Source organism: Neomonachus schauinslandi, chromosome 9 (assembly GCF_002201575.2).
Source record: "Neomonachus schauinslandi chromosome 9, ASM220157v2, whole genome shotgun sequence".
In the NCBI taxonomy this organism is placed as follows: Eukaryota; Metazoa; Chordata; class Mammalia; order Carnivora; family Phocidae; genus Neomonachus; species Neomonachus schauinslandi.
Genome location: NC_058411.1, coordinates 112,172,350 through 112,182,846, shown reverse-complemented (window position 1 = coordinate 112,182,846; position 10,497 = coordinate 112,172,350).

Sequence of the window (10,497 nt, the reverse complement as noted above, 5' to 3'; positions counted from 1 at the left end):
TGCTCAGTTAGTGGAGCACATGACTCTTGATCCCAGGGTTGTGAGTTTGAGCCCCAAGTTAGGTATAGAGATTAATTAAAATCTTAAAAAAAAAAAAACTACATTTGATTCTGGACCTGTCAAATTACAGGCATCAGTGGGTAGGATAGGCCTAGAGTTCTGAAAAGAGCCTAAGACTAAAGAATTTAAGGTTTGAAACAGCAAAAAGCGAGATTTCTAAGGAAGACCATTTGGAGGCACATGTAAAGTAGGCTAATGGCTGAAATTGCAGGAGCAGGTACACTGAGAGGGAAAGAGAGGAGTAACTTTTATAGAAAATGTCAAACATTACAAAGATACGAGTAGTATTCCCAGGTCTACTTCAGCAATTATTAGTACATGGCCTCACTTTTCATCTATATCCTCATTTACCGCCACTCCAAATATTTTGAAGATCTATTTATTTATTAGAGAGAGAGAGAGTGGGTAGGGGGAGCAGAGGGAGAAAGAATCTTCAAGCAGGCTCCCTGCTGAGTGCAGAGCCCGATGGAGGGCTCAGTCTCAAAACCCTGAGATCATGACCTGAGCCAAAATCAAGAGTCAGCAGCTTAACCAACTGAGCCACCCAGGCGCCCCTCCAAATATTTTGAATCAAATCTCAGGTATCATGTCATTTCATCTGTAAATAAATATTTTGGAATATCTCCAAAGTATATTTAGGCACAACTGCAATAAAGTCTTAAACTTTTTTTTTTTTTTTTAAGGAATTTTTGGTGGTGGTCTTTTTTCCTTAAAATAAAAATATCTTGGGGGGCGCCTGGGTGGCTCAGTTGGTTAGGCGACTGCCTTCGGCTCAGGTCATGATCCCGGAGTCCTGGGATTGAGTCCCACATATGGCTCCCAGCTCAGCGGGGAGCCTGCTTCTCCCTCAGACCCTCTCCCCTCTCATGCTGTTTCTCTCAAATAAATAAATAAATAAAATCTTTAAAAATATATATATATATTGAGCGCCTGGGTGGCTCAGTTGTTAAGCGTCTGCCTTCGGCTCAGGTCATGATCCCAGGGTCCTGGGATCGAGTCCCACATCGGGCTCCCTGCTCGGCAGGAAGCCTGCTTCTCCCTCTCCCACTCCCCCTGCTTGTGTTCCTGCTCTCACTGTCTCTCTCTCTGTCAAATAAATAAAAATCTTTAAAAAAAAAAAAAAAAATATATATATATATATATATATATATATATATCTTTACTGGGTTTTCTCTATTTGTGTGTATATGTATGTATGTGTTTGTTTATTTATTTATTTTTGAGAGAGGAGGGAGAGCACGAGAGACAATACACAAGTCCGGGGTGAGGGAGAGAGAATCTCAAGCAGGCCCAGCGCTGAGCCGACGTGGGGCTGGATCCCACAACCCTGAGATCATGACCCAAGCCAAAATCAAGAGCGGATGCTTAACTGACTGAACCACCCAGGCGCTCCTGGGTTTTCTCATTTTAAAGATGATACACGTTCATGAAACAATAAAAGTACAAGAATGAAACACCTGAAATTCCCCACCCAGTTACAACCACTACTAGTATTCTGATGACCCATCTTTCCAGATGTTTCTCCTTGGTGCATGTGTAATACTTTGCATGCTGTTTTACAAACCTGTTTATCTCCCCTTTGCTAGGTCTATACTATTGTAGACAGTTTTCTATATCAATTAATACACATCTGTCTCCTGCTTTTTAATGGGGCATAATATTCCATGGTTTGGGTGTTTCAGCTTGGGTGATGACTTTTATAATGAACTTGTGGCTGAATTAGAGGTGATGAAGAAGTGATTCTAGGAAATTGAGGCAGGAGGGAGGAGTCCTGATAATTGAGTCCTGCGACACCTGGGTGGCTCAGTTGGTTAAGTGTCTGCCTTAGGCTCATGTCGTGATCCCAGGGTCCTGGGATCGAGTCCCACAATGGGCTCCTTGCTCAGTGGGGAGCCTGTTTCTCCCTCTGCCTGCTGATCCCCCTGCTTGTGCTTGCTCACTCTCTTGCTCTCTCTGACAGACAAAAATCTTTTTTTTTTTTTAAAGATTATTTCAGAGAGCGAGAATGAGAGAGAGAGAGTACATGAGAGGGGGGAGGGTTAGAGGGAGAAGTAGGCTCCTCGCTGAGCAGGGAGCCCGATGCAGGACTCAATCCAGGGACTCCAGGATCATGACCTGAGCCGAAGGCAGTCGCTTAACCAACTGAGCCACCCAGGCACCCTGACAGACAAAAATCTTAAGGAAAAAAAAAAAAGTCACAAGAGGGTAATTGGAAAGATGGTGGTAAAGAAAGTGTTGGGGGCGCCTGGGTGGCTCAGTTGGTTGGGTGACTGTCTTCAGCTCAGGTCATGATCCTGGAGTGACGGGATCGAGTCCCACACTGGGCTCCCTGCTCGGCAGGGAGTCTGCTTCTCCCTCTGACCCTCCCCCCTCTTGTGCTCTCTCTCTCTCTCATTCTCTCTCTCAAATAAATAAATAAAATCTTAAAAAAAAAAGAAAAGAAAAAAGAAAATGTTGGCATTTCTTTAACATACTGGAGATTTCGTATGGAGCTGGAAAGAATTGGTAGCTAGCTGGAAGTTACTGTTTTCTTTACATCTTTTTTTTGGAAAATTTTATTTATTTATTTATTTGACAGAGACAGCTAAAGCAGGAACACAAGCAGGGGTAGTGGGAGAGGGGGAAGCAGGCCTCCCGCTGAGCAGGGAGCCTGATGCGGGGCTCGATCCCAGGACATTGGGATCATGACCTGAGCCGAAGGCAGACATTTAACAACTGAGCCACCCAGGCGCCCCTGTTTTCTTTACATCTTAAGTTCTGTTGAGATTTCTAAATTTTGTTTTTGCCTAAGTAAGTCATTTGTGCTACTAGAAACAGATGGGTGCTTGAAGTTTATTGTAAATGCTCACTTTTAGACCCCTTAAAGTTTGTTACAACAGTACCTTAGACTGCAGAAATGAGCATTGCCTTTTAAATTGCTCTCAATGGGGCGCCTGGATGGCTCAGTTGGTTAAGCATCTGCCTTTGGCTCCGGGCATGATCCCAGGGTCCTGGGATCCAGCCCCGCATTGGGCTCCCTGCTCAGCGGGGAGCCTCCTTCTCCCTCTCCCTCTGCTGCTCCCCCTGCTTGTGCCCTCTCTCTGTCAAATAAATAAATAAAATCTTTTTTTAAAAAAAATAAATTGCTCTCACTGTGTATCTCCTTTATCTCCAAGATAAGGGTGGCAAACTATATAGCCCTTGGGCCAAAGGCCATCACCTGTCTTTCTCCTGCCCACAAGCTAAGAGTTGTTTTGTACACTTTTAAATGGTTGGAAATCAGTAAAAAGATTTTGTGACAGGAAATTATATGAAATTCAAAATTCATTGCCTGTAAGCAAGGTTTTGTTGGAACACTGCCACATACTCATTTGCATATTATCTATGGCTGCTTTTTGAGTTTTTATTTTTTAAATTTTTTTAAGATTTATTTAGGGGCGCCTGGGTGGCTCAGTCATTAAGCGTCTGCCTTCGGCTCAGGTCATGATCCCGGGGTCCTGGGATCGAGCCCCGCATCGGGCTCTCTGCTCAGCGGGGAGCCTGCTTTTCCCTCTCCCTCTGCCTGCTGCTCCCCCTGCTTGTGTTCTCTATCTCTGTCTCCTCTGTCAAATAAATAAATAAATCTTAAAAAAAAAAAAAAGATTTTATTTATTTGACAGAGAGACAGCGAGAGAGAGAACACAAGCAGGGGGAGTGGGAGAGGGAGAAGCAGGCTTCCCGTGGAGCAGGGAGCCCGATGTGGGGCTTGATCCCAGGACCCTGGGATCATGACCTGAGCCGAAGGCAGATGCTTAACGACTGAGACACCCAGGCGCCCCTTCCTCAACCATTTGAAAGTAAATTGCAGACATGGCATTTTACCCCTAAATACTTAAGCAGATACCTTAAAATAAGGACTTTCTCTTCCTACATTACCACAATACTGTTAATATATTTCAAGAAGTTTGCCATAAGATATATACAGTCAATTTTTCTGAAGAGTCCAGGCCAGCGGTGGTGTAGAATGCCTTACAGTCTGCACTCTTGTTTCCTCATGATTAAAATCCAGTTAAACATTTTTGGCAAGAATACTACACAGATGAGGGGTGCCTGGCTGGCTCAGTCAGTAATGTGTGACTCTCAGGGTTGTGAGTTTGAGCCCCACATTAGGTGTAGAGATTACTTAAAAAAATTAAAAAATTAAGGGGCGCCTGGGTGGTGAAGTGTCTGACTTCAGCCCAGGTCATGATCTTAGGGCCCTGGGATTCAGCCCTGCCTTGGGCTCCACACTCAGCGGGGAGTGTGCTTCTCCCTCTCCCTTTTCCCCTCCCTCTGCTCATGCTGTCTCTCAAATAAAACCTTTTTTAAAAAATAAATAAAAATTTTAAAGAATACTACACAGATGATGTGAAATTCCAGTTAGATCCCCTCAAGGCGGATGTGATGTCAGTATGTCCTAGCATCTTTGTATATTTACCCATCAGCTGATGGGAGACAATAATGTAATAATAAAATGAAGAAATGGGGCTTTTTTCTCTGTGCGTACATCCCTGGTGTGTCTTCCTAATAAGGATTCTAGTCCTATTGGATTAGGGCCCCACCCTTATGACCTCATTTAATCACTTAAAGGCTTTATCTCTCAACTGTTAAACTGGGGAGCTTAAACATATGAATGGGGGTTGGGGTTGGATAAAATTCAGTCTATAACATTAAACGCACACACCTGACTAGTACAAAAACAGGACAGGCTTTTGAAGCAGATAAGGATTCAACCCTCACCTCTACAACTTTGTGGTCTTTGGCAGATCAGTTAATCCCTGTGACCCTCACTTCACTTTCCTTACACATATGTGAAATGGGTATGATAGTGCCACATAAAGATGTTGTGAGGATTGGGAAATAAATCTTCCCTGGAAGGAAGTGACATGAATTAATGTGGGGATGAAAGTGAAGCTGGTGACCTGGGACCTCACAAAAGACCCGCAGATTCATGTAGTTATCTGCTCTACCAATAATGGGAGAAGTCAAAGGTTAGAGTATGAAACCTGTGAGATGTGAAAAGAGTTTCAGAGGGAAGTAGCAGGATTGAATTGAATAAGACACAATGGAAAGATATACCATGTTCACGGATGGAAAAATTAACTCTCGATGAACATGATGCAGAAATCCTCAACAAAATATTAGCAAACTGAATTTAAGAATACATTAAAAGGATCATGTTCCATGATCAAGTGAGATTTATTCCAGGGATGCAAGGAGATTTGACGTCTGCAAATTACAATCAACCTGATACACCACAGTAACAAATTAAGGATAAAAATTATGTGATCATCTCAACAGATGCAGGAAAAGCATCTGGCAAAATTCAAGATCTATATATGATAAAACCTCAACAAAGTGTGTCTAGAGTGAACGTACCTCAACATAATAAAGGCCATATATGACAAGCCTGCAGCTAACATCACACTCAAAAGTGAAAAGCTGAAAGTAAGATCAGGAACAAGACAAGGATGTCCACTCTACTTTTATTCAACACAGTATTGGAAGTCCTAGCCAGACCAATTATAAAAGGCATCCATATGGGAAAGTAGAAGTAAAACTGTCACTATTTTAAGATGATCTATTATGTATAGATAATCCTAAAGACTCCCAACAAAATCTGCTAGAACTAATGAATGATTTTGGTAAAGTTGCAGGATACAAAATCAATATACAAAAATCTGTTGTTTCTATACACTAACAACTATCAGAAAGAAAACAATCCCGTTTACAATTGCTTCAAAAACAAAATACCTAGGAATAAAGGAGGTGAAAACTTTCTGAAAACTGTAAGACTTTAACGAAAGAAATTGAATAAGACACAAATGGAAAGATAATACCATGCTCATGGATTGAAAGAATATTGTTAAAATGTACATACTACCCAAAGCAATCTATAGATTCAATGCAATCCCTCCCAAGATCCCAACGGCATTTTTCACAGAAATAGAACAAAGCATCTTAAAATAAGTATGAAACCACAAAAGACCCTGAATGGCTAAAGCAATCTTTTTTTTTTTTTTAAGATTTTATTTATTTATTTGACAGAGAGAGACACAGCAAGAGAGGGAATACAAGCAGAGGGAGTGGGAGAGGGAGAAGCAGCCTTTCCGCAGAGCAGGGAGCCCAATGCGGGGCTCAATCCCAGGACCCTGGGATCATGACCTGAGCCGAAGGCAGACGCTTAACGACTGAGCCACCCAGGCGCCCCTAGCTGAAGCAATCTTGAGAAAGAACAAAGTTGGTGGCAACCTGCTCCCTGATTTCAAACTATATTTCAAAGCTGTAGTAATCAAAACAGTATGGTATTGGCATAAAAACATTCTAGGTCAATAGAACACAATAGAGAGCCCAGAAATAAACCCACATATGTATGGTCAACTAATTTACAACAAAGGAGACAAGAATATACCGTGAGGAAAGGACAGTCTCTTCAATAAATGGTGTTGAGAAAAACCGGACAGCCACACTCAAAAGAATGAAACCAGACTACTATCTTACACCATACACAAAAATTAACTCAAAATGGATTAAAGACTTGAATGTAAGACCTGAAACTATAAAACTCATAGAAGAAAACATTGGCAGTAAGCTCCTTGACACTGGTCTTGTTGATGATTTTTGGATCTGACATCAAAAGCAAAGGCAACAAAAGCAAAAATAAATGGAACTACATCAAACTAAAAAGCAGAACAGCGGGTGCCTGGGTGGCTCAGTCAGGCATCTGACTCTTGATTTCGGCTCGGGTCATGATCTCAGGATCGTGAGATTGAGCCCTGTGTTGGGCTCCACGCTCAGCAGGGAGTCTGCTTGACATTCTCTCCCTCTCCCTCTGCCCCTCCTCCTGCTCATGGGTGTGTGTGTGCTCTCTAAAATTAAAAAAAAAACCAACTTTTTAAAATAGCTGAACAGGGGCGCCTGGGTGGCTCAGTCATTAAGCGTCTGCCTTCAGCTCAGGTCATGATGCCAGGGTCCTGGGATCGAGCCCCACATCAGGCTCCCTGCTCCGCAGGAAGCCTGCTTCTCCTTCTCCCACTCCCCCTGCTTGTGTTCCCTCTCTCGCGCTTTCTCTCTGTCAAATAAATAAATAAAATCTTTAAAATAAAATAAAATAAAATAAAATAGCTGAACAGCAAAGAAAGCCATCAACAAAATGAAAAGGCAACCTATTGAATGAGAAATCTTTGCAAATATTTTATCTGACAATGAGTGAATACCTGAAATATATGAAGAACTCATATAACTCAATAGCAAAAAAAAAAAAAAAGGAAAAAAATATCTGATTTAAAAGTGGACAGGGGCCCCTGGGTGACTCAGTCTCGTTAAGCGTCTGCCTTTGGCTCAGGTCATGATCCCAGGGTCCTGGGATCAAGCCCCACATTGGGCTCCCTGCTCCATGGGAAACCTGCTTCTCCCTCTCCCACCCCCCTGTTTGTGTTCTTTCTCTCGCTGTGTCTCTGTCAAATAAACAAAATCTTTAAAAATAAATAAATAAATAAAGTGGACAGAAAATGGGGTCCCTGGGTGACTAGGTTAAGTGTCCAACTCTTTTTTTTTTTTTTTTTGTTTTTATTTATTTGACAGCACAGATAGGCAGAGCAGAAGGCAGAGGGAGAGGGAGAAGCAGGCTTCCCACGGTGCAGGGAGCCCGATGCAGGGCTTGATCCCAGGACCCTGGGATCATGGCCTGAGCTGAAGGCAGCGCTTAACCAACTGAGCCACCCAGGCGCCCCAAGTGTCCAACTCTTGATTTCAGCTCAGGTCATGATCTCAGGGTCGTGGGATCGAGCCCTGTGTTGGGCTCCACGTTGAGCTAGGAGCCTGCTTGAGATTCTCTCTCTCCTTCTCCCCCTGCCCCTCCCCTCTCATTCACACTCTCTCTAATTAAAAAATGGGTAGAGGACCCTAATAGACAATTTTCCAAAGAAGGCATACAGATGGCCAATAGGCACATGAAAAGGTGCTCAAATCACTAATCAGGGAAATGCAAATCAAAACCGTAGAGAGATTTCCACCTTACACCTGTTAGAATGGCTATTCTCAAAAAGACAAGAAATAACAAGTGTTGGCAAGGATGTGGAGAAAAGAACCCTCATGTGGGGATGCAAACTGGTGCAGCCACTATGAAGAACAGTATAGAGTTTTCCTCAAAAAATTAAAAATAGAACTGTATGATCCAGCAATTCCACTTCTGGGTATTTATCCAAAGACAATGAAAACACTAATCTGAAAAGATATATGCACCACCCCCATGTTCACCGCAGCATTATTTATAATAGCCAAGATATGGAAACAACCTAAGTGTCCATCGATGGATGAATGGATAAAGAAAAAATGGCATATATATAGAATAGAATACTATTCAGTCATAAAAAGAATGAAGGTGAAAGGGATCAAAACTAGAGTTACAAAATAAACAAGGCAGTCCGCCCTTGGGAAGCGTAAAGCCAAGTGAGAATAAACACTAAGTTCCTAGAACACTCTAAGTTTTGTAAGGTTACTTTTTTTTTTTCTAAAGATTTTAAGTAATCTCTGCACCCACCCAGGGGCTTGAATTTACAACCCTGAGATCAAGAGTTGCATGTTCCCCCATTAAAGTTACATATCTTGAGCTCTTATATGCGAGGTGCCATTCCGAGCACTTTACAAGTTAACCTCACAATTCTGTTGGATAGGTACTACTATTATCTCCATTTCTCTGCTAAAGAAATGGAGATATAAAGAAGTTAAATACCTGGCTAGTAAGTGGCAGAACCTGTTCAATCACATAGTAATTAACTGAGCATTAATGATGGGAGATCTAGGAGGGGCATGAATGAGGGCACTCACACTCTTGCTACAAGTTCCTGGAGACTTTGTGACATCGTGTGGGTTCTGGTCACATTTTCTTTGGCCCTTGGTGAAGTCCCCATCAGTTTAACAGGCAGCATAACCATGAGAAAAACATGTCTTTGGAGTCCACAGGGAGCTGGATTCAAATCCCAGGGTTCCCACTTAACTGGTGAATTTGACCAAGTCAAAGCCTCACTTGCCTAATAGGAATAACAACCGGCTACACTGGGAAGTCATGAGGATTCAATATAAAGTTGAGCCATATGGGGGCACCTGGGTGGCTCAGTCCATTAAGGGGGGGGTGGAGTCTTGATTTCGGTTCAGGTCTTTGTCTCAGGGTCCTGAGTTCAAACCCCTAGATGCGCTCCACCCTCGGCCTGGAGCCTACTTTCAAAAAAAAAAAAAAAAGTTGAGCCATATGAAATTGCTGTTTCTGGACGTCTAAGACGGGGGTCCGGGCGCCTGGGTGGTACAGTCGGTTAAGCGAAGGACTCTTGGTTTCCACTCGGTCATGATCTCAGGGTTGTGGGATCGGCCTGCTTCTCACTCTGCGCTCAGCAGGGAGTCTACTTGGGGTTCTCCCTCTCCCTCTGCCCCTCGTGCTCGTGCTCTATCTAAAATAAACAATTTTTTTTAAAGGGTGGAATCCACCAAAATAGTTAACGTTCCTCTGTGCTTCTGATTTTTCCAGTCCTAAATTTTTTTTCTTATCCTGCTTAAGGCATAGTACTGCTCAACTGTTTGGGTGGCCCTGGGGACTCAAAATTGCATATTGTTGATCTACCCTGTGGAGGCCAGTCAATTAGCCCCTGGCGGCCTCATGAGATTCGGCAATTCCTACAAGGATCTGGAGCTTCTTTCCAGCCAGTCACAAGCACATCCCTTGGGGGCCAGAGAAGTCAAGAGCCATGACATCTCCGTGCCCTGCCACACACAGACTCAGTGCACTTTCATCCTTCTTTCCACAGCCTATTTTGCACTTATTTTTCGCTATACGGCGGGCAGTGATGTTGGCTCCATTTTAAAATGTGCAAACTTGAAGGCTAAAGAGAGTCGCGCACCAAATAGTGTTGAAAGTAACGGGGGTTTGACGTTAGATGGATCAGCCCAGGCAATGCCTCTAGTGTCTGACCGGCTCAAAGGCCTTGAACCTCTCCGACCTGTTTCTTTTTCTGGAGAAGGGCGCTTAATATCTCCTTTCCTCATACAGCTCTTTTGGGTTCAACCCAGGTTCTCCAGGGCTCGCCTTTGGGAGCTCGGGATGTGGCGAGTTGACCCATGCGGAGAGCGAGTGCGCGCCGCGGGGGGTGGGGGGAAAGGGCTCCGCCCAGCGCGCGCACACGCATAAATATCGGTATTTTCTTTCCATTGGAGCCAGAACTGGCCTCGACATGCCCAAGTTCCGGTCGACTATAAGTACAGCGGTGTATCTCAAAAGCCGGAACTGAAAGTACCCAGACCCAGGGAGTGCGGAACAATTGTGCTATCCCCACGGCAGGCGGGGCCGGAAAGCTTGGACGGATAAGGCCCGCGCCTGCGCGTCTCCATCTTTCTCGGAAGAGACCGCCTCCCTCCCTGCCTACGACTCGTAAGCCAAGAGGCGGGGCT